Genomic DNA, 22287 nt, shown 5'->3' with positions numbered 1-22287 from the left:
CGGGGGCTGGCAGGGTCGCTGGCAACCTTTGGATTGGCCGCGGGCCCGGGAAAGCGCAGCCTCTTACCCAGGGCCCCGCACGTACATCCCGGAGGGAGGCAAGGACGCCTGTTTGCGAACAGCCTGGGCTTCTCCGCGCCCGGTGCTGAGTCCCGCAGAGTCCCTGGGGGAGGGGCGGGAGGGCACGGTGAGAGAGCCCGCGCCGAAAGTGCGGGGCCGCGAAAGCCCTTGGAACTCCTGGAGTGTCATTCCCCCACCTGACTGGGCTGAAAACAACCGTTTGCGTCTTATTTGAGGTGAAATTTCATCACCTACCGGGAGCTCATCTCTGCCTTCTTCTGTTACATTTTGCTCTTCAGCGTGGTCTGCCTTGGAGAAAGCCCCATTCCAGCTTTGCGATGTTAAGTTTCCTAGATAAATACTTACAATTAGAAAAACATCATTTTTTTTTCTTTTTTAACAAAGGTGTGGCCCCCCATCCCCACCCCTGCCATAGAGTGTAAATGTTTTAATGCCTCAGTCCTCGTTACAAAATTATTTCCCTAAATAGATCCATAGGATGAATGACAAGAGGATTTTAAAGTCATGCTAACTATCCTAATAACAGATAGCTGATAGAAATAGGACATTCTAAATTTTAGTAGGTAAGTGATTTGTCCTAGTATTAATGTAAAAAGAAAAGTTAGTGATCATGATTTGATACCTTAGGTATTAGAGTATTTATAGGTAATGATAAACGTGGTTTGGATTATTGTTTTCTATTATGCATGTGAAGGTTGTAGAATTAAGTGCTTATAAAACTTACAGTCCTGAAAAAAATATGCTTATTGTAGAAAATTCAGAAAGTACACAGAGGTGTGTGCCAACCCTCAGTAATTATTTTATAATGGGGGAAAATTCATCCATAATCTGACAGAACATTTTGATGGTTATTTAAAGTTTAAAAATGGGCTTGTATTGTTGGTGATTTTCAAGTGATTATTTCTGTGTTAGGTTCAGAGTTAACCGTTCCATTTTACTGTTGCCAGCCATTTGTATTAGACCTATAAAAATGTTTTACTAAATTACATTGCAGTCATAGTTGATTTCCTCAATTAAAACAGAATTTAACATAGGTAACTACCTAAAAGACCCCTAATTTACCTCCTGTGCAGTGTGTGAAGCTCCAGGTGGAAGGAGGTTTTGTGTGTTAAATGCTTTTGGGGGACCTATCCTATTAGATGCCATAGTCTAGTATTGTTTTTGGAAGATTTTTGCTTAAATATAGCTGTAAAAAAATGGCCTTCATTAAAACATTTTGGGGAGGTAGATTAAGTTTAAACAAATCTAATTCATTTCTTAATGTGTCTCTAAAGACTACCAACATTATAATCAGCTAAGAGTGCTTATTAAAATATGCAGATTGCTGGCCCCTTGAATCAGAATTTTTAGAGATGGTGATGATCCAAGAGCTTAATTTTTATCAAGCTAGTCAGTTCTTAGTCCTTCTAAAGTTTAAGTATCACTGGTAAAATTAATTAACCTTGTCAAGCTGAATGAAGGTATCTGTTTTCTAGCAAGTCTATAAGTCTTAAGTGGCAATATAGTCATTTCTCATAGCAACAGATCATTCATTATCTCATACATGATGTGGTGTTATACTCTTAGAAAAATAATATTTTGAGGGACAGCTGATTCAATCAAACACATTTTTGAGAGCCTTTTCTGTTAGCTGTGATGTTACAGAAGGATACCTGCCTACTTACCTTGGCTCTTAATCTTGGATTTCAATGTCATTATCTGTAAAATACAGATAGTTATTATACTTATGCAAGGCTTTTAGGGTAAATGCGTTTGGAAAAGTTTTGTAATGTGTAAAGATCTTTATAAAATTTTAGCTACCAATATTAAGTGTGAGGTCCTGTCTTTGGTGTTCTAAGAAACAGGAAATGACCAAGGTCTCTGTGAGCAACTAGGTAATTGTGGAAGCAGGACATGTTTAATTAAATGTTATAAGGCAGAACCAGACAAGTGTAGTCGGGGGGAACATGCTGGATCTCTCTTTCAAGCTTCTGTGTTTAATCCAGTAGCTTGCCCTTTACAGATATTAATAATTTTTATATATGTTCATTCCTTCTTCTGTTTCCTGATTCAGTGTTTTATTTTTTAAGGAAAGAATCATATATGTTACTTGTGAGCAATAGTTTTACATTAGCTCCTTTAGAAAGATGGTGTGTGTGTGTGGGAGGCTCAAGAGTCAGGGAATATATATTACATGATTCTTTGGTGTGTTTATGAGTGAGTGAGTGATAGTCGTGTCTGACTCTTTTCAACCCCATAGACTGTAGCCTGCCAGGTTCCTTTGTCCATGGAGTTCTCCAGGCAAGAATATTCAAGTGGGTTGCCATTTCCTTCTTCAAAAAGAAAAATTAAAAAGAAGATGTGAGTGGAGTTGATCCCATTTCTTCCTCTGTTACATTCCATTCAATAAACTTTTGTTTGGCACTTTTTTTGTACTGGCCGCAGACTAGTGGCACAGGCACAAAGCTTATTTAAGAGATAACGGCTTGAATTTTAATTTAAATTCTCATGTTCATAAATGGTGTGTTTTCTGGTTGTTAATTGTATGATGTGGTGCAGAGCATGGAGTCAGATGTGAGTAGGAACCCTTTCTGCAGTGTTACTACACCCTAGAGCAATGTGACATTTAGATCCTGAGTTTTTTCTTATGTGATGCTGGAGTAACAGTACCCCTTAGTACTCAGGCATTCCGTGGGATAAAAGTGGTCAAAAGCAGTTAGTTCAGTGTCTGTCACATAGAAGGTGCTCAATAAATATTTACTTTCTTTCCTTATTTTGGGGAAAATGAGAATAAAACCAGGCATTGGAATTTCTGTGTGCCTTAAAACTTGGTAGCTTTAATTTTTTAGAGAATGAGTTTACTTTTGGACTTTAAAAGCAAATTTTTTTTTGATGGAAAACTATTTTGATCTTAACTACTAAACATATTTTCCATTTCATTTTTAGCTAACAAATTAACTATTCCCTGTGTTTAGCTAAAAATTAGCCATTTTCTGTGAAAATATATACATGTTACATTTTCAGAATTTTGTTGATTTTCAGTTATTCATTTTCAGAGTTTTGCATGATCTTTGGTTTTACTTGCATTGTATAGAACAATATTCTTAGTATATAATAATCAGTGAGAGGTACATAGTTGCAGTTACTGAATAGTAATAGTTCTTAGTTTTCAAAAAGCAGCATCAGTTTATTGATGAATCTTCAAAACATAGACTTTTCCTTACATACTGCTGTAGATTAGAACTAGATTCTTGTAGCATGTCAGATATGGGGTCCAGTCTTTTCTTATAACCCATTAACCGTGGACAAGGTTCTTACCTCTTATAAGCCTCAATTTATTCTCCTAGAAAATGAATCTGATAATGCCCACCTTATAGGATTATAGCAAGGATTAAATGGTATAATGTGTAAGTCAGAGCTGTAATTCAACCCCATGAGTCCTGGTAAATCAGTGTTACCCTGGAAGTGGAAAATATACTTCTTATTTACTTCTGTTTGAAAGAGCTTGAAAGGTGATTATTTATAGAGTTTACTATAAGAAAATAAAATCAATATAGTCAACATGTAACTATTAGATATTGCTAAATTAGGGAGAAGCTAAAGTATCAGAATTAGTATTTTAATTGTGTAGTTAGTGGAATGTCTTATACTTTATAATACTGTCAGTCTTATTTAATAAAATAATTTAAATGTTGTGTGTGCATGTGTGTGTGTGCTCAGTTACTAAGTCGTGTCCAACTCTTTGTGACCCCATGGACTATAGTCTGCCAGGATCTTCTGTCCGTGGGATATCCCAGGCAAAAATAATGGAGTGGGTTGCCATTTCCTTCTTCAGGGGATCTTCCTGACCCAAGGATCGAACCCGTGTCTCCTGCTTGGGTGGGTGGATTCTTTACCACTGAGCCACATTGTTGTTGCTAAGTTGTGTCCGACTCTGCTGTCCCATGAACTTCAGCATGCCAGTCTTCCCTGTCCATCACTGTTTCCTGGGGTTTGCTCAAACTCGTGTCCATTGAGTCAGTGATGCAATCCAGCCATCTCGTGCTCTGCGGTCCCCCTCTCCTCTTGCCCTCGGTCTTTCCCAGCATCAGGGTCTTTTCCAGTGAGTCAGCTCTTTGCATCAGGTGGCCAGAGTATTGGAGCTTCAGCTTTAGCATCAGTCCTTCCAATGAATATTCAGGGTTGATTTCCTTTAGGATTGACTGGTTTGATCTCCTTGCTGTCCAAGGTACTCGCAGGAGTCTTTTCCAGCATTGCAGTTAGAAAGCATCAATTCTTTGGCACTCAGTCTTCTTTATGGTCCAGCTCTCATATCTGTACATGACTACTGGAATACCATAGTTTTGACTATCTGGACCTTTGTCAGCGAAGTGATGTCTCTGCTTTTTAATATGCTATCTAGGTTTGTGATAGCTTTTCTTCCAAGGAACAAGTGTCTTTTAATTTCGTGGCTTCAGTCACTGTCTGCAGTGATTTTGAAGCCCAAGAAAATAAAATGTCACTGCTTGCATTTTTTCCTCCTTCTGTTTGCCATTAGAGTGGTATCATCTGCGTATCTGAAGTTGTTGATATTTCTTCTGGCATTTTTGATTCCAGCTTGTGATTTATCCAGTTCAGCATTTCACATGATGTATTCTGCATATAAGTTAAATAAACAGGATGACAATATACAGCTTTGATGTACTCCTTTCCCAGTTTTGAACCTGTTTGTTGTTCCATGTAAGGTTCTAATTCTATCACTGTTTCCATTGAAAGAAAAGCCATGACAAACCTAGACAGTATATTAAAAAGCAGAGACATTACTTCACTGACAAAGGTCCATCTAGTCAAAGCTATGGTTTTTCCAATAGTCATATATGGATGTGAGAGTTGAATCATAAAGAAAGCTGAATGCTGAAGAATTGATGCTTTTAAACTGTGGTGTTGGAGAAGACTCTTGAGAGTCCCTTGGACAGCAAGGAGATCCAACCAGTCCATCCTAAAGGAAATCATTCCTGAATATTCATTGGAAGGACTGATGCTGAAGCTGAAACTCCAATACTTTGGCCACCTGATTCAAAGAACTGACTCATTGGAAAAGACCCTGATGTTGGGAAAGATTGAAGGCAGGAGGAGAAAAGGACAACAGAGGATGAGATGGTTGGATGGCATCACCGACTCAATGGCCATGAGTTTGAGCAGGCTCTGGGAGTTGGTGATGGACAGGGAAGCCTGCCGTGCTGCAGTCCATGGGGTTGCAAAGAATCGGACACGACTGAGCTGAAGAATATTCCACAGTTTGTTGTGATCCACACAGTGAAGGATACACACTATGCTAGAGTCATAGTCAATGAAGCAGACGTAGGTGTTTTTGTGGAATTTCCTTGCTTTCTTTATGATACAACAATTGTTAGTAATTTGATCTCTGGTTCCTCTGCGTTTTTTAAACCCAGCTTGTATATCTGAAAGTTCTCAGTTCATGTACTGATGAAGCCTGGCTTGAAGGATTTTGAGCATAATTTTACTGGCATGTGAAATGAACACAATTATTCGGTAGTTTGAACATTCTTTAGTATAGCCCTTCTTTGGGATTGGAATGAAAACTGACTTTTTCCAGTCCTGTGGCCACTGCTGAGTTTTCCAAATTTACTGCCATATTGAGTGCAGCATTTTAACAACATCATCTTTTAGGATTTGAAATAGCTGGAATTCCATCAGCTCCACTAGCTTTGTTTGTAGTAGTTTTTCCTAAGGCCCACTTGACTTCACATTCCAGGATGTCTGGCTCTAGGTGAGTGACCACACCCATCGTGGTTATCCTGGTCATTAAGACTTTTTTGTATAGTTCTTCTATATATTCTTGCCACATCTTCTTAATATCTTCTGCTTCTATTAGGTCCTTGCCACTTCTGTCCTTTATTGTGTCCTTCCTTGCGTGAAATATTCCCTTGATATTTCCAATTTTCTTGAAGAGATCTCTAGTCTTTCCCATTCTATTATTTTCCTCTATTTCTTTGGATTGTTCAGTTAAGACCTTCTTATCTCTCCTTCCTATTCTCTGGAACTTTGAATTCAATTGGGTATATCTTTCCCTTTCTCCCTTTCTTTTCACTTCTTTCCTCAGCATATTTGTAAAGCCTCCTCAGGCAACCACTTTGCCTTCTTCTCTTTTTTCCTTTGGGATTTTTGTGGTCATTGCCTCTTGTACAGTGTTATGAACTTCTGTCTATAGTTCTTCAGGTACTCTGTCTACCAGATCTGATCCCTTGAATCTACTAGTCACCTTCACTGTCTGTTCATAAGGGATTTGATTTAGGTAATGACCTTGTGGTTTTCCCTACTTTATTCATTTTAAACCTGAATTTTGCAATAAGGACTCATGATCTGAGCTACAATCAGCTCCAGGTTGTTTTTGCTGACTCTGTAGAGCTTTACCATCTTCGGCTGCAGAAGGTATAATCAATCTGATTTCAGTATTGACTATCTGATGATGTCCATGTGTAGAGTTGTCTCTTTCATTCCCTATGACCAATGTGTTTTCTTGGCAATACTCTGTTAGCCTTTGCCCTGCTTCATTTTATACTCCAAGGCCAAATTTGCCTTGGTATCTCTTGACTTCCTGCTTTTGCATTCCAATCGCCTATGATGAAAAGGACACTTTTTTTTTTGGTGTTACATCTAGAAGGTTTTATAAGTCTTCGTAGAAGTGGTCAACTTCAACTTATTCAGTATCAGTGTTTAAGATGTAGACTTGGGTTACTGGGATGTTGAATGGTTTGCCTTGGAAACAAACTGAGATCATTCTGTTGTTTTGAGATTGCACCCAAGTACTGCCCTTTCTGACTCTTCTGTTGACTATCAAGTCTACTCCATTTCTTCTAAGAGATTCTCGCCACAGTAGTAGATATAATGGTCATCTGAATTAAATTTTCCCATTCCCATTCATTTTAGTTCACTGATTCCTAAGATGTCAGTGTTTACTCTTGCCATCTCCTGCTTGATCATGTCCAATTTACCTTGATTCATGGACCTAACATTCCAGGTTCCTATGCAGTGTTGTTACTTACAGCATTGAACTTTACTTTCACCACCAGACACATCCACAACTGTGCATCATTTCTTCTTTGGCCCAGCTGCTTCTTTCTTTCTGGAGTTATTAGTAGTTGCTCTCTGCTCTTCCCAAGTAGCATATTGGACACCTTCCAACCTGGGGGAGCTCCTTTTCTGGTGTCATATCTTTTTGCCTTTTTGTATTGTTCATGGGGTTCTTGGGGCAAGAATACTGGAGTGGTTTGCCATTTCCTTCTCCAGTGGACCATGTTTTGTCAGAACTCTTCACTGTAACCCATCCGTCTTGAGTGGCTCTGCAAGGCATGGCTCATAGCTTCATTGAGTTACACAAGCCCCTTCGCCACAACAAGGCTGTGATCCATGCAGGGGTTTATGGATAATACCAGTTTAATTTATCCATTCAGTTTGGGTGGTTTCAACTTTTTCACTATCATGAATTATGTTGCTTTGGATATTTTATGTGGTTTCATTTCTCTTGGGCATATACTTAGAAGTGAAATTGCCAGGGTCATATGGTAACTATTTAAACCTTTTTGAGGAACTGCACCATTTTACATTACCACAGATTCTTCACATCCTCAAAACACTTGTTATCTGTCTTTTAAATTAACTGCATAGCCATCCTAGTGGGTGTGAAGTGGTAAGATAAGGCTTTATTTGAGATTTGTAACTTTTATTTACAGTCATTAGGTAAGTTGTTGAAACTTTTACTTGCAGATAAATTGCCAGATTCTTCGATGAGAAGGGGTTTTTGGCTTGAGGATGAATGGCATGTACTTTTTAGTTTCATGTTTAGTAAACAGTGAGCTGGTTAACCACATTGGGTGGTGATGAAGATAGTGGTATGGGTACTTCAACTAAAAGATTGAATTCTAAGAATTTTTGTCAGTAAAATGCAGTTGTAAACCTTAGGTTTAGTTTTCTGCTAACTGCTAAAATATTTCTTAGAAGGTAAGAGTACAGTTGCAAATTTACCTATTAGCGTTTCTAAGTACTCAGTTCTGACAGGTTTTAAGGATTGTCATTACCTCCCCATGAGATGTAATTCTGTATAAATACAGATTAGTCAAAGATACAAATTATTTACAGCAAAGTTCTTTATACTTGTATGTAGGATGGCCCCCTATTGTTTGTTCCCATTCAGGGAAAAGGTTATTAAAATCTTTTCTGTGAGGTTTTGTAGGACACAGTTCAAAATCAGCAATAATGACTTGCTTATGTTTCTAAAGTTTTTTCAAACTAGTTAGGAAATTCTCCAGGGAACCATTGTTTGAGTAAACAGAATGCATTTTGGGGCTTCATTCTACATACAGTGGATCACCTTCAGTATTTTCCCATTTGATTATGATCACTGTTAGATCTTTTAATGCTAACTTTGAACTGAGTGAGCTTGAAAGTTATACAAGATTATATAACTGGTTTTTACACAGTCTTATAAGTTGCTTTGGATGCCATAATTTCTATATAGTTATTAAAAAAAACAGTAGTTCTGGAGTCTTTTGCTGGGATGAATGAAAATGTAAACATTTCTGTTTGTAATATAGTTCTTCTTTAACCTCTCATAGTAAGGTTTGGTAGCTTATCTGCCAGAATTCGTTTTATTTAAATGAAGAAAGATAAATGGTAAATGTTTTTATTATTTTTTTAAACCTCAGCAGAGCCTATCTCCGAATTCCCTTTATTAAAATAAAGAGCAAGCAGTATCAGAATTTTGTGAAAATATTCCCTTAAGCTTTATGTAAACATTAGTCTCCATTTCTCATTTTAAATTGAGAGAAACAATCTCTAATTGTTTGAAGTAAAACACTGCCACTTTGAGAAAAAAATTTTAAACTTCAGAATTTCATCATTTAGAATCTTGTGATTCTGGTGATATAATTGCTGTCCATAGTTTTTTGTTTGTTTGTTTTTAAATTAGTAGCTAAATTAAATTATTTTTGAGATTATTGTGAGGTCACTCTTAGAAATTTTTGCTCAGAGGTTAAAAAGAAAGATTGAAATTCTTTATTCTGGCACAGCCCTTCATGGTCTGCTTCCAACCTGATCATTCCTCACTCTTATTTCTGCTTACCCGATTATCCAGTGCTCCCAGGTTAACAAAATTTTCCTTGATTTCTTTTGCCTTTTATTACTTATTTGTGTAATGTACAAAAGTTTTGTCAACAGTGTGCCATCTTTCTAATAGGTGTTTCATGTCTGTTATTCACAATTCTTTTTTTTTTTGTTTAGAATTCTTAGAATGATCCTGTAATATCCATGGTGTCATGGATGTTCTACATCTGAAGAAACAGGCTTAGAGAGTTTTATTGACTTTCCTAAGCCCACATCCACGATTCAGACCATATAACTGACTACAAAGTCCAGTCTTTTTCATCAAGTGAACTTCCCCATGTGTTCTGTATTTGTTTTATCCTAAGATTTTCCATACTGCTTAAGGGAGTATTCAAATTAGGAGAGCACAACTTTAGTTGATTGATTTTGGTGGATATTTGCCTTTGAAGTGTGCTACTGGCACGTAGCTATTTGTATTCATTTTTAAAAATGTATACATGCGTGTATTTTGGGAATTTCTGCTTTCATACACTTATTTTTGAAGTAGTGTGCCTGCTTTGTGATTAGTAGATAAGTATAATAACTGACCTCTGGACCTCATTTCTCTGACCTGAAATTGTGTGATGGGCTAGATGTTAAAGCCGTTTCCACAATTAATAGTCTGTTCAATATTTCTAAAGAAGAGCTCAATGAAAAGATAGTTGGTATGTGAACAACTCTAGGCAATGGTGACTAAATGTCATTAATGAAGTAACAGAATGGGTGGCAGTGGTTTATTGGTAGTGGCTGAGGAAGATAGGAGAATCAAGGTCAAGGGATTGTGATTTACAATCCCTGAATGATTAAAGAGAATGTAGTTCTGAATAAAAACACAGAAACTCTGGAAATTAGCTGGGTGAATAGTTTGTGGCTAAGGTCTCTTCCCTCTCTACCTATTATTCCCCTTCTTTTGCCCAGCCCCCTCCCCCTTTTTTTTCCCTTTTTTTGTTGTTTTTTATTCTTTTTTGACTGTGCCCTGCAGCTTGTGGGATCTTACTTCCCCAATTAGGGGTCAAACCCACACCCTTGGCAGTGAAAGCAGTGAGTCCTCACCACAGGACTGCCGGGGAATTCCCTCTTCTGCCCTTTCTTGTGATGTTTATATTTGTGGAAAATGCATGTCAAACTGTATTACGTGAAAATAACCAGGTCACCACTAGCACACTTGAAATAATTAAAACTTTCATCTTGCTCATAAAGTGGGAATTCAGTAATTAAAATGTGGTCCCATTATTGTGGATCTTAAGATAATTTGTTTATAAAGCAAAGTAGGGTGTGTTTTGCATTCAAAAAGGATGAAGTGCATTTTAGTGACAACTTTTATATAGCCTACCCACCCTGGAGGTATTAGATATGCTAATATTGACATGTAGGTAATCAGGTGATGTTTTGGCTGGCTGGAAAATTGTTACCCAGTTAGAAAACTATCATGCTTTTCCTTGTCAGCTTCTGGAGTCTTTGAATCAGTGAATCTTGATTTAGCAAAGAAATAATCCTTGACCAGGAGCAAGGAAGTGGTGTTCTTTAGTCAAATACTCCCCCCCCACCCCCAGCATACTAGATCCCTCAGAGATTTGTAACTGCACATTAGTATTTTAAAAACTGAAGAGTAAAAGTAAAGAATTTGTTTCACTTTATTTAGTGATCTGTTACCCAGACTAATTGACTGTGGAACCATTTTTTCCACATGATACTTAGTAGTAAAGCTTTTACTGATCTAGATAAACTTTTATCTGTTTTATAAAGCCTCACTCTTCACAATATCCATGGCTATTTCAACCCTTCGGTGATTGGCTCTGCTTATTTCTGAAGGACTTCATTCTGTTGTTGGTTACTGCTGATTATTAGAAAATTTCTTTTATAAATAAGATCTGCTTTTCTTTAGTATCTATCCTTTTTTTGTTTACCTCTAAAATTATACAGGATAAACATTTGCTCTCATTTTAATATCTGAAGATGACAAGATAATTTCTTGTCTTCCCTGGTATAGTGACTCAAAGCTCACAATGCCTGGGTTCATATTTTAGTTTCACTGCTTTTGCCTTGTGATCTTGTACAAGTCTTCATCTCTGTGCCTCAGTTTCCTCATCTGTAAAAAGGGAATAGCAGTAATACTTTAGTAGGCTAAATGGGATAATCCATATAAAGAACTAATTGAATAGTGTGTTGGTTTGGTCCCCTGGGAATCACTGAGCTGGATGCCCATGATGGGAAAGGGAGAGGAAACTGAACTGATCAAGGAGAGCCTCAATCTATGATGCAGATCTGGGGGGAAAAAAAAACTCAGTCAACTCAATAAGAAACTCAAGAGCAAAAACTTCTTATTAGAAGAAATGGCTAGGTTCTAGAATACCCACTGTGTTTAGTCACTGGCTAGGAGCTGCCCAGACTTCCCTGGTGGCTTAGCGGTAAAGAATCTACTTGCCGATGCAGGAAATTAGAGTTCAATCCCTGGGTGGGGAAGATCCCCTGGAAAAGGAAATGGCAGCCTACTCCAGTGCTCTTGCCTGGGAAATCCCATGGACTGGGGAGCCTAACAGAATACAGTCCATGGGGTTGCAGAGAATCAGACTGAACAACAAGGAACTGCCCAAGAAGAGTATGGCCTCCACTGGAAAGCTGAGATGAATTCTGATATGCTGCAGCTGGAGGCTGTTAGCTAATTGTACCCTTTGCCCATGAATGCAAGTTCTTTTTTGAAGGGAGAGGCAAGTGAATGCTATAGTCCTTTTTTTATGCTGTATCGATCTATGTCTCTAAACATTTTCTGAGAGCAACTCCTCCCTTTTCCATGGCCTTCTCTTCCTGATGGGAAAGTTAGAAGAAGTAGGACAGTGAGACAGGCTTCAGCCTCCTTCTCTGTAGCTAGTCTTAGGGTCACAGTGGTTCTCATTGTCTCCTCCACTATCCAGTCTGAATTCTTGCCATCAGCTATCATTTCTGAAGGTCTTGGTGGTTTATCTAGTGATATGACCCAAACCTTTCTGAAGGGTCTGAAAACAATACTCTTCTAAGGGTGAAGTGGTTGTGTTTTTCCATTCACAGTCACAGTTGGGCAGGGGAGTATCAAGTGGTACCCAGTAGATCATCTGAATTCCACACATACTCCTTGATCCCATTATGTAACAGCAGCCCCACTTCTCCTGAGGATGAGGTTTAATTAGCTCTGCCATGGTAGTGATTCTTCTTGTCTCCTGGTCCCTGGTCACACAGAGTCCCAAATGCTCAGGTATGATCCTTGATATGTCTCCTGGCAAGTGTGCCCAGGACCTCTAACTCTGTAGAGCCCAGTGTTTGGGAATCCACTGGAGACCTCCAGTGGATCACTGGGGATGATGGTAAGTGGGGGGTCATTTTGGCTTCTACCTTTTGGTTCTTGAATCTATGGGTTCTTAGACCCAACTGGAAACATAGCTTTGAATCAGTACATATACTGCATTCTAGAGGATATTGTACCATTCTTGCCTCTGAGCTGGTACACTGGCTGTGTCCTTAGTAGGTCATTCCAATAATCTATAAGCCTGGCTGCCTTTTTGTGATAAGACCACTTGGTCCCATGGATATGGGCCCACTGCCATATTTCCTTCATGATGAAGTGGTTCCCTTGGTTGGATGCTCCATTATGTGGGACTCCATGTTTGTGGGTCAAGCACTCTCTAAGCCTTTTTTTTAGTCGTGTGGCTGGAAACACAAACCCATACCTGGAATAAGTATCTTTTGAATACTCGTGAGGATCAGTCACTGGCCCTTTCAAGAGGGAGTAACACAAGTGGTCAGCTTGTCATCTAGAGCCAGCTGGTCAGCGTGAGGTATAGTGCTGTACTGGGGGCTCGGTGTTGGTCTCTGTTGCTCGTAGGTTGAATATTCAGAGTCGGCAGTAGCCTGGTTAAGCCTTGGTAAGTGGGAGTCCATGCCTCCTCCTCTGCATCCATTCACTTCTGTTAGAGTGGCTTCTCTGTTCCTGTCTCCATGTGCCAGTTCTGGGGTGGCTAATGTCAGCTGTCTGAGTCATTTTGTCTGCTTGGTTGCTTGCCTCTTCTGCATTGGATGCTTTCTGGTGGACATTAACACCTGGAGAAGATTTTCATACTTTATGTTCACTCCCGTATATTAATTCATTTGTCTCCACTCACATCTTTTTGCATCCATTGTACAGTCTTTTTCCTTAAAGACCCCTAACCAGGTACTCAATCCATTTGTATTGCCCATAAGTCTGTATATTCTCGTCTCAGACCACTTTTCTTTCTGCACAAAGTGTATCAAAGCTAAATCTTAGGGAGACTTTCCCTTTCCACTGTCAAGGTCACCCCTAAGTGTAGCTGTAATGAAGCTATTGGGTTTTTGTTTTGTTTTTTAATTTTTTTTAATTTATTTGGCTGCATGGGGTCTTAGTTGTGGTGTGTGGGATCTAGTTCCCTGACCAGGAATCAAACCCAGGTCTCCTGCATTGGGAGCATGAAATCTTAGTCACTGGGCCACCACGGAAGTCCCTGAAGCCTTTTTTTTTTTCTTTCCCAGTGTGCATTCACATACTGACCTGACCTGTTGTAAGCAAAACTTTGGTTATGTCCTCCTTAAGTTGATTTCATGCTGCTGCTGCTTAGTTACTTCAGGTCATGTCTGACTCTGTGCGACCCTCTGGACTGTAGCCCACGAGGCTTCTCTGTCCATGGAATTCTCCAGGTAAGAATACTGGAGTGGGTTGCCATGCCTTCCTCCAGGGGATCTTCCCTACCCAGGGATCGAACCGGAGTCTCCTGCATTGCAGTTAGATTCTTTACCACTGAGCCACCAGGGAAGCCCCAAGTTGGTTTCATAGGATCCCCCAAACAGTTATAGATGTGAGCTGAAGAAGGGTGCTGGCACAGCTGTGGTAGATGTCAGGCAAGTCTTGCCTGCCTACTTACATAGCTTACTTGTGCCCTTTGGTTCTACTTGGGTTTGATTTTTGTTATACTATTTCTGTCTCATAATGGATTATTGCTGAGCTCACTTGACTTTACGACTTGGAGAGCTTCCTGTTGAACCCTGCTTATGGGCAGTTCTGGACATACGGTGCCCAATGGTCAAGTGTTCTATCTCTTCCAGAGCCCAGTAGCACACCAGAAACTGTTTTCTAATAGCGTTAACTTTTCTGCAGAACTCCAGGGGCCTGCATTGTACCTCTCCCACTGGGGCTTGCTGTAAATGCTATACTGCAACTTTCCCCACCGTTTATACCTCCAGTGGCGTAGGAACTGCTTGCTCTACAACCTGGATCTACTGTAGAGTGTTTATGCCACTCAAAGCTGACAGCCTTTCATACTACTCAGTACATGGGCCAGAGCAGTGTATAGAATGTGTTGTATCTAGAATCTGAAGAAATCTACCAGACCTTGTGCTTCCCTTTTTTTTCCCTTTTTTTAAATAGTGGAGATACAAGGTGCAGCAGTTTGTCTTTTGCTTTGGGGAAGGGAGTGTTGGCATAACCTTAACCATTGGATTCCCAAAACTTCATTGAAATGGCAGACCCTTGAATATTTGTAGTTTTTCTCTCATCCTTTGGATATATCTCCTTGGGAATGCTAGCCGTCTCTTGTTCATCTTGCATGAACAACATCATGTCGTTGATTTTAAAGGTTAGTGTTCTGTTCTGAGTTCAGGTCTCTTCAGACTATATTATGACAAGGTATGACAGTTAATAGAGCCCTGAGGCAAAACTGAGTGTATCCTGTTGTTCACTCCCCATGAAAGGAACTGTTTCTAATTGGGATAGAAAAGAACTCATTAGCTAAATCAGTGATTGCATGACATGCTGTTGTTGTTTGGTCACTAAGTCGTGTCCAGCTCTTTTGTGACCCCATGGACTATAGTCTGCTAGGTTCCTCTGTCCATGGGCTTTCTCAGGCTAGAATACTGAGTGGGTTGCCATTTCCTTCTGCAGGGGATCTTCCCAACCCGGGGATGGAACCTCCATGTCCTACATTGGCAAGTGGATTCTTTACCACTGAACCATGAGGGAAGCCCATGTGCCGTGTACCTGAGGCTTCTCTCTGCTGTAGCAAACATATTACGTCCTGCATGGTGGCTACGGGCTTCTGCAGTGGCTCAGTGGTACAGAATTCATCTGCAGTGCAGGAGATGCAGGAGACACAGGTTCGATCCCTGGGTTGGGAAGATTGCTTGGAGTAGGAGATGGTAACCCACTTCATTATTCTTGTCTGGAAAATCCCATGGACAGAGGAGCCTGGGTAACTATAGTCCATAGGGTGGCAAAGAGTTGAACACAACTGAGCATAGCAGCATGATAGCTATGGCCATGGCTACCACTTGGTTGAACTTGTGTTAGTCTCTAATTCTCTAGGATCCAGCTAGTTTCTACACAGAACAGACTGGTGAATTAAACGTATGAAAGGGACCGCTACTCCTGTGTCTTTGAGACCCTTAAGGGTGGCATTAATATCTGCCATTCCTCTTACCTCCACCCCGACAATATTTTTTTGATTTACTCTTTTGGCCAAGAAGTAGGGAGACATTTTAAAATCTCATTTGGCTTTGAACTGCTAAGTATGCCAATCCCATTTATATATTCAGGGCCTGGGAAAATAACTGCTGGGTGGGTCAGTGGACAGTGGACCCACAGTAAACTATTCTTTGGCCAGGATTCTATTAATTGTTTAGTTCCTATATTCCTTCCCCTGTAGTAGAGCCATGATGTTCCAATGATGTTCCAGGTTTCCAGATATCAGCACTAACTTAGACTCTGTGGCCTGTAGTTCTTCAAATGCCTAGGTATTTTCCTTTTCCCACTATACCTATATAGTCACCTGAGTAAATAATCATAGATCCTTTTGGGGATATATATATATATATATATAATATTTGTTTCAGGGTCTTACTCCTGGGGACCCAGCCATCTCTTTAAATCCGTGGGTCTGGATCCTGACTCAGGTCCAGGAATTAGGCAAGGAATAGTAGTTATTTATTGAGGCAGGCCCTCTCAGTTTTGTTTTTGTCTGTTCTTGCTTGCTTTGATTGTGAATGTAGTAATGAGCAGAACTGTTGTTGATTGCCTGTTTTGCTCTTATGACACCAAGTTCTGTTAACTACCTCCACAGCTCCCTGTGGATCAGGCTTTGTTGGCTGTCTCCTACCTGGGAAGTTAGGATGATAGTGTGGTCCACTAGCTTCTGGCTTTTAGTGCCACCGCCTGGCTGCTGTGGCTTCTGAGCCCCATCATTGCCTTCATCAATGAACCAGTTTCCATGACAGCCTCTACTATAGAGGAGAGCCACCCGTTCTCAGTGATGCTTATGCCTGTCTCACCCGTGTATTCTAGTGGCCTTGGTCAGTGCTGTGTCTAATGGACCATCTTATGGAACATAACTGGTGATTCTTCTGACCTCACATAATATATCCACTCCAGCATTCCCCCCTTTCTGGAGCCTTTTAATCCCATCATCCATTCTCTGCCATGTTAATTCAGGCATTTGAACTTCATTCAGTGTGGGCTATTTTTTCCAGGCTTCTAGGAGTCACTAGCAGTGAGTTAGTGATTAGTGAAATAGCTCAGTCGTGTCCGACTCTTTGCGACCCCGTGGACTGTAGCCTACTAGGCACCTCCCTCCATGGGATTCTCCAGGCAAGAATACTGGAGTGGGTTGCCATTTCCTTCCCCAGGGGATCTTCCTGACCCAGGGATCGAACCCAGGTCTCCCACATTGCAGGCAGACGCTTTAACCGCTGAGCCACCAGGGAATTGTCACAGTGGTAATCCCCATATTCTGCGACAGTGGCTCTCCTCCTAGCCAGACTTTACCTTATTCAGTCATGTTTGACCACCTTGATTAAATACTCTCAAAATCCATCCATATCCTCACTGATCCAGCTGGTATATGCTGGCTAATTCTTGCAGCACCTTTGGGGTGTTGTCTGTCTTCTCTCTTATCAAGCCCAAGATGTCCTTAACAGGATTAACATTAATTATTATCATGGCAACCAGGAATGGAGGTGGGCGGCAGATTTTGAGGGGAGCTCTTGTTGCCTTGCAGGAGAGAGACCTCTGAAGTGTGTTCCTATAGAGGGGGACGTGCCAGAGTCAATGTCTTTGGAGGCAACCATCTTGTTTATCCCTTCACCATCTATCAGGCCTCCATGTTTTCCAAACCAGGGCCCTGACCTTAAGCATAGCAAACTTGCCCTGAATGAGGATTCAGTCCTCTTTGAAGCCTTGCAGCCTTTAATTATCCCTTTCTGCTCTTTCACTGTAAATGATAAGGACTTCTTTGTGAGCTACCAGAGAGCCACACTTAATTTCCAATAGTCAGTTGCCCCTGCTAGCGAGTTAGTGCCACGTAACAGCCAGCCAATTCCATTGTTCTTATTTGTATTGTTCCCCTTACACTTTTCAGTCATCACAGTTATTACACCAGATGGAATATTCCTCTTTGGAAACATTTTCCCAAGAAAGTTTTAGCATTTTCCAAGGAAAGTTTTAGCATTTGGGCCATCAGCTTGTTCCAGGGACTGCCCATGCCTCACACATCAACTGGTTGAGATCCTTATTGCCAGCAGGAAGTGATCTAATTTCCAAACCCCATTTCTTACCTTTCTCAGTCCATTTCTGGTACCAGCTGTGCCAGTTGGAGTTCTGGAAGTGAATGTCAAGACAGAGTTGGGAATACAAGAGGTATAAGGGAGAGGGGGTTCCCTGGTGGCTCAGTTGGTAAAGAATCCTCCTGCAATGCGGGAGACCTGGGTTCGACCCCTGGGTTGGGAAGATCCCCTGGACGAGGGAACGGCTACCCACTCCAGTATTATGGCCTGGAGAATTCCATGGACTGTATAGTCCATGTGGTTGCAAAGAGTTGGACACGACTGAGCTCCTTTCACAAGGGAGAGGGGGAGGACTCATATGAAAGGCCAGAGGGAGGAAACAGAATTGGCAGGAAGAGCCTCAATGTGCTTCTGATCTGACAGAGTCTCAGACCCAGTGAGGGCTCCATCAAATATTCTTCATTAGAGGGTCTTGTATTTGACAGAAATGTCCAGGCTTTAGTGCTGTGCTGTGATCAGCTATCCAGGAAGACAGTGGTCTTAGCTTGAGAGCTAGGGATCCTCAAGGGACTGTAGCTGGAAACTGCCATCTGACTTCTAGGCTATGCTATCAGTTATTGGAGGGCTGGAAGCATATCTTGTAGTATTTAACCCATCTCCTCTGAATCTCCTTCTGCTATTCACACTCTTTGTCATTCCCTCTTTTCTTTGAAGTATGTTCCATGGAAAAGGGGGCTAGTTGAATCTGCATGTCAAATGATTGTGCAGATGCTTTCATAAGACAACCATTACACTTTGGTGTGCAGTACAAGTGCCTTATTCATACTTACCATTTTTTTACACAGAACATTAAAAAGACGTTTACTCAAGAGTTGATTTAACAAAATTAATAATTTTTATTGCTTCATTAATCATGTGAAACTGGCATTTTTTTTTTTAATTGAGAGTACATGGCAGTGAAGAATATGACTACTAATACAATTTGGTGTTGCTGCCTTGATTCGCACCCAAGTGCAGACAGCTCTTCCCACTTTTGCTTTTGCCCCTCACAAATATGTCCACCAGTGCAGATGTCAGTACAGTGAAAAGGCATTCTAAGCTGTTGTATCTTAGTGTTATTATGAAAATGTGTGTGTGCTTAGTCGTTCAGTCATGTTCGAGTCTTTGCCACCCCATGGACTATAGCCCTCCAGGCTCTTCCGGTCATGGAATTCTTGAGGCAAGAATACTGGAGCAGGTAGCCATTCACTTCTCCAGGGGATCTTCCCGAGCCAGGGATTGAACCTGGGTCTCATGTATTGCGTGCAAATTCTTTACCCTCTGAGCACAAGGGAAGCTCATTATGAAAATTTTTTTTTTTTAATTGAGGGGTATAACTCACGTTTAACATTATATTAGTTTCAGTTGTACAACAGAATGATTCAGTATATGTATGAAAATAGTTTTGACCTCATATTCTTTCTGGAAGATCTCCTGGAGTCTGTGGACCGTGCTTTAAGAACTTACTCAACTCATCCCATATTGTGCTTAGATGCCTTCAGGCAGCCTGAACTTTGCTTATAAGATTACCTAGCTTGTTTTTAAACTTCCATAAATTCAACAGCATTGTTAGATAAACTCCACTGAGTGTTTGACTGACTGAATCAGTCAAGTCAATTTTAGAAGTCAGAGAGTACTTAAGAGATTTTCTAGGCTAGTTTCTTCTTTGGATAGATGAGTGAACTGAGATCTAGGTTAGTACTTTAGTCTTTTGAGCTATTAATTTTATTTATTTAAATTGATTAAATTAAATTAAATTCTTGAATATCCTTTCTCAGAACCAATTTTCTTACACGTTTGTCTAGATAGAGTACTTTCAATTTTTAAGATATTCTAATTACACATGAAACTTTAAAAAGTAACAAAAGACCAGCCTAGACAAGTCAATATGCGTACCTTGAAAAGACTAATTTATGCAGGAGACTCGTTCCTCAGATTCCACATTTATCTCAAATATCTCTTTCGATCTTTCTTACTTTCTCTCTGCTGAACTAAGTGCTGTGTCTCTGTACACTCATCTCTCATGGAAAATATTGTTAGTCCCCTGATCCCCATTGGGCTGGAAATTTCTTATTTTCAGAGTTCTTAGAATAACTGTTTGAGCATACATAGTAGGTGATCTGTAAATGTTGTTTTTTTTTTTTTTTTCTTTTGCTGCACCATGTCACTTATGTGATCTTAGTTCCCTGACCAAGGATCGAACCTGGCACTTGGCAGTGAAAACATGGAGTCCTAACCACTGGCGGAGAATTCCTCAATATATTATTTTTAAAAAATCATTTACTTATTTACTTGGCTGTGCTGGGTTTTCATTGCTGTGCGTGGGCTTTCTCTAGTTGGGGAAAGCAGGGGCTACTCTTCAGTTGCGGAACACGGGCTTCTCATTGCAGTGGCTTCTCTTGATGCAGAACACAGGCTCTGAAGTAGTTGCAGCTTGCAGACTCTAGAGTGCAGGCTCAATAGTTGGGGCATACAGGCTTAGTTACTCTGCAGCATGTGAAATCTTCCCAAATCAGGAATCAAACCCATGTCCCCTGCACTGGCAGGCAGATTCTTAACGACTGGATCACCAGGGAAGTCCTAAATATATTCTTGAATAGATATATACTTGGATGAATTCACAGACTGGCCAAAAAGATAGACTTTCCTTTTTGTTCATGTGTAAATTTACCAGTGTCCAAGGGAGAGAAATACCTTAAACCTGCAGATATACCACTCTTACTGTGGATGAGTTTCAGCAATCTTTGAGTTTATGAGCTTTATTTTCAGTATTTAGGTGCAGTAGTAGTCCCCCCCCTCCACTTTGTAGCTTCATAATCACATGTATTTGTTGAGGTATCTGCCCTCAACCTCCATATTTATTATACTGGATGTTTCAAAGATAGAACTGATGCATACCAGTGTCTTCCTTACCAGTTTTGAGTTGTCTTTTATTGTGAAGGTTAACCAGAAGATGTGTTTTAAGTTTTTGAAAATTGTGAACATACTTTCAAAATTCCTTTATTGTTATGTGCTTTCCCTCTTCTGTTGCTCTTCAGCTTTGTCTTTAATACAAGTTCATCAGAGCTTTTCCTTTTTAAACAATTCTTAAAAGACAGTTAAAGTATGGGTGGATGGGGCTGCAGGTAGGACGTCATGAAGTTTTACGAACTCATGCAACTGTTGGTAATTTAATACAGGTTTTATCCTTGGGAGAATACCTTTCTAGCTGCCAACTTTAAATTAGGTTATTTTATTTTTCTGGTTGTCCTTTTGGTCTTTCTTTAATGACAAGTGTGGATGCTCCCTAACAGGGGTTCGTATTTTAGATTGCTTAGGGTGGTATTGGAGAGAGTGTTACTTTTGCTCAAATATTTTTTGTAGTATTTTAGAAGCAACAATAAACAGGTCAACATGACATTTTTGTGACTCGACTTTAAAAGGTTTAAGGAAAATACTTTTGAAGTCAGCTTTAAAAAACATTTTTTTTGGTCCTGCTCAAAAATAAATTCTTTCTGTACTATCTAGGAAGATTATCACTGATAATGACCCTTTAGATTTAAATAGTTACTAATGTTCAGTATAAAATAATTGATAACAAGCTTTATAAATCAATTGATATACTATTTTTTTGTTTTGCGCAACTAGAAGCTTTTAGGTCTGTTTCCTTCTAGTATAGCACCACATGTCTGTCCCCAGATTTATGCTCCCCCTAAGAAGTGTTTGATATTTTAATCATCTGCTTGTCCATTTAAGAGATAATAATTGTACTTTACAGAATGTTTTCTTTTTTGATTTTCATAGCAATCAAATAAATGGTTAGGGCAGATAATTTTATTATCAGGAATTAAAAAACAAGGTAAAAATAAGTCAAGCAACTTTTGTAAAGTCACACCATGCTAAAAGATTGTAAACTCATGCATAGAGCTTTTGAAAATTGTGAACATACTTTCAGAATTCCTTTATTGTTAGGAGCTTTCCCTCTTCTGTTATTCTTTCAACTTTGTTTTCAATACAGGTTTATCAGAGTTTTTCCTTTTTAAGCAATTCTTAAGAGACGGTTAAAGTGTGGGGCTGCAGATAGGACATCATGGAGTTTTATGAACTCATGCAACTCAGAATAAGGTTGGAAACTTATTCTGACAGAATTCTCAATGCTTAGTGGAGGTTGTTATTGTTGTTTAGTTGCTAAGTCGTGTCTGACTCTTTGTGACCCCATGGACTGTTGTCCACCAGACATCTCTGTCCGTGGGATTTCCCAGGCAAGAATACTGGAGTGGGTTCCTTTTCCAGGGAATCTTCCCAACCAGGGATTAAACCCACATCTCCTGCATGGCAGGCAGTTTCTTTACCACTGAGCCACCTGGGAAGCCCTTAGTGTAGGTACTTTTCGTGAAATTACAAGTTGGGAAATGTTGTTCAGGAATGTCTAAAATTCCTTTGCTTAGCTCTGTTAAACAATTAGTACTAGTTCTTGATAAATCAAACAAATAAAATATGCTGTTTTTGAGTTGGAGGTTTTAATATATTATA

The 22287-nt window shown here is 39.9% G+C and overlaps 1 protein-coding gene across 1 annotated transcript in view; it reads left to right on the top strand.

Moving 5' to 3' along the window:
• LOC139035091 (uncharacterized) overlaps positions 1–22287 on the top strand; it is a 90376-nt gene that overhangs the window by 20181 nt on the left and 47908 nt on the right. The gene's annotated exons all lie outside the window — the stretch shown is intronic.

This window comes from Odocoileus virginianus, chromosome 5 (genome assembly GCF_023699985.2).
Source record: "Odocoileus virginianus isolate 20LAN1187 ecotype Illinois chromosome 5, Ovbor_1.2, whole genome shotgun sequence".
NCBI lineage: Eukaryota > Metazoa > Chordata > Mammalia > Artiodactyla > Cervidae > Odocoileus > Odocoileus virginianus.
Note: the sequence above shows the minus strand (reverse complement) of the source record. Positions and strands in the feature narration are given on the sequence as shown.